Source organism: Grammomys surdaster, unplaced genomic scaffold (genome assembly GCF_004785775.1).
Source record: "Grammomys surdaster isolate TR1022 unplaced genomic scaffold, NIH_TR_1.0 137, whole genome shotgun sequence".
NCBI lineage: Eukaryota > Metazoa > Chordata > Mammalia > Rodentia > Muridae > Grammomys > Grammomys surdaster.
In genome coordinates, this window is record NW_021604595.1 from 15,984,113 (window position 1) to 15,986,393 (window position 2,281).

Consider the following 2,281-nt stretch of genomic DNA (forward strand, 5'->3'; position numbering starts at 1 on the left):
TTTCCCCTTCCTTCCTTCCTTCCTTCCTTCCTTCCTTCCTTCCTTCCTTCCTTCCTTTCTTTCTTTCTTTTTTTCTTTCTTTCTTTTCTTCCCTATTTAACTGTACTTGCTAGACAAACACTCAAACTTCTGTTGTGCTTTGTCCCATTTATGCCCACTAAGTGCTGGTATACTTCTGGTGTCACTGAGGCTGTCTGTCACTTAGTCTTGACAAAGGCAAATTGAACAGGCTGCTGAGACCACACTCTAGTCCTCTGTAGAAAACCACTCAAAGACTCCAGCAGGGATTTGGTCCTTTCCCTGTTGTTCTAGAGTTTGTGGTTAGAGAAGATATCCAGGACCTGAAAGGTCAGCTGCCCTATTGCCACTTAAGGTGGCCAGGAGGCAAAAGATGGGTTGTATTGCTGGGTTCAGGTCACCAGGATCTGAACTCTGCCTTTCCTAACCTAGAAGACCAGAGTCCAGGGCTCCAGACTCCACCCACCTCTCTGCCCTACCAGTGTTCAATTGAGGCCCCGGGTACAGCTAGTGTCTTTAGATATCTGCTCTTCTCATCATCTTCAGGTGAACCTAGGGTCCTGTGTGTGCTCTGCTGCAGGCAGGCTTTGGCCCTGGGTACTGGCGGGATGGAGCGTGTGGTACAGGGCAAGAGCCCTGCAATCCAAGTTAGAATTTCTTATCTGAGATGTGAGAGTATCCCAATGTCAGGTGACTACTCTGGGCAGTCCCCTTCTGGTTCAGGCCAGTAATTGGTGCTGCCATGTGCTTGCATCCCAAGGGCAAAGCCCTAGTTTTCCCAGCCAAGTGGTGGCTCTGACACCCTCTTGGATGCTAGGGACATGAGTAAAGCACAGATTCAGGAGGTGGCTTGTGCACTAAGGGGTCTGCCAGCTGAACCTGGGGACACATATGACTCTGCTTGCTCAGAAGTTGAAATCCTGGACTTCTGTCAAATGAGACCGGCTTTGGGATCTCAAAAGGCTGGAGCCAGAGAGGCTTGGAAGGGTGTTGGACCTGTTTTTCTGGATCCTCTCTGGAATGTGTTGTGGTCTTTGTGACTTGCAAAACTGGAAAGTTAGGCTCAAACCAAAGCTACTTGGAGATCCTCAGTGTGAGAAGATAGAAACTGGTAAGCAGCTCTCCTGGTCATTTGGTGTGCTTTCTATTAAACTCACATCAGGTGAAATGTTACGAATCGGGAATCTGCCAGGCTAGCTTCTAGGCTTTGCAGAAAGTTTTGATCCTGTTTTCTGTTCCAGATGAAGTTGTCCAGTGAGTTACATTTTTTTCTCGCTTTCTCCTTGTTTTGTTGATGAACCTAGAGCTTTGTTGTGCTGGGCAAGTGATCTGACCCTGAAAAACAGGTCTTCAACTACCCTTTCTCTTAAAATGGTTTTGAGAATTAAAAGTATGTAAAATTAGCATTCCCATGGTGTCAAGGTTACTGGAAATTTTAGAGATCCCTACCTCTAAATACCACCTGATTTAGAAAAATTGAGGTTCTTTTCTAAGGGTTCCTAGTTTCCTTAAAATCTGTTTTTTTTTCCACTAAGAATAGACACAGAAAGAAATTCGAATACAGTTTTATTGGAGTTTAAAAGAAAAGCCATAGAAGAGCTTTTGGGAGTTTTGAGGTAGAGTAGAGGAAGAGAAAGGTCCTGCTGACTGAGTTAGGGAGGGATGATCAGCAAGCAGCCACATGGCAAAAAGGGAAGCAGTAGAGAAGCAGGGAAGGCTTACTCAAGCTGTGGAGAGACACAGAAAGAGACAAAAAAGAGAAAAGGGAACAGCTGATCTTTTCTGTGTCTTGACTGAAAAAGATGGTCAGAGCAACCAGAGCCTCACAGCAGCTTGGGAGGGACAGTACCAGATGTGGGTTTTCTAGAAGGTAAAAGTTCATTATCTCCCTAGGTGGATAATTATCCCCCCATGTATTTAGCTGGACACTTGCTGAATCTCCTCCAGAGGGATGGTCTCTTAGCCAGGTGATTAACTCTTTAATTTTGAGTAGCTTGGAATGTTTGACATCCCTAGGCCAGCGGCAGAGTCCATTCTCTTGGCTAGAAGGAAATAGCATTTTTTAATTGGCCTCAACAAGGAGCTTTGATGAAGGCTACAGTAACACCCAATCATTTAGGAGATGGGCTAAAGTTGGAAATAGATCTCTCTGTCTGTCTCTCTCTGTCTCAGTCTCAGTTTGTTTCTGCCTCTTTCTTTGTTCCTCCCTCTCCCTCTCCCTCTCCCTCTCCCTCTCCCTCTCCCTCTCCCTCTCCCTCTCCCG

The 2,281-nt window shown here is 45.9% G+C and overlaps 1 protein-coding gene across 1 annotated transcript in view; it reads left to right on the forward strand.

Annotated features, from left to right (window-relative positions):
- Nucleotides 1-542: 542 nt before the first annotated feature.
- LOC114617638 (serpin B6-like) overlaps nucleotides 543-2,281 on the forward strand; it is a 24,463-nt gene continuing 22,724 nt past the window's right edge. The window contains exon 1 of the mRNA XM_028763260.1: nucleotides 543-580. The gene's annotated coding sequence lies outside the window, so the exon portion shown is untranslated. The remainder of the gene's footprint in view (nucleotides 581-2,281) is intronic.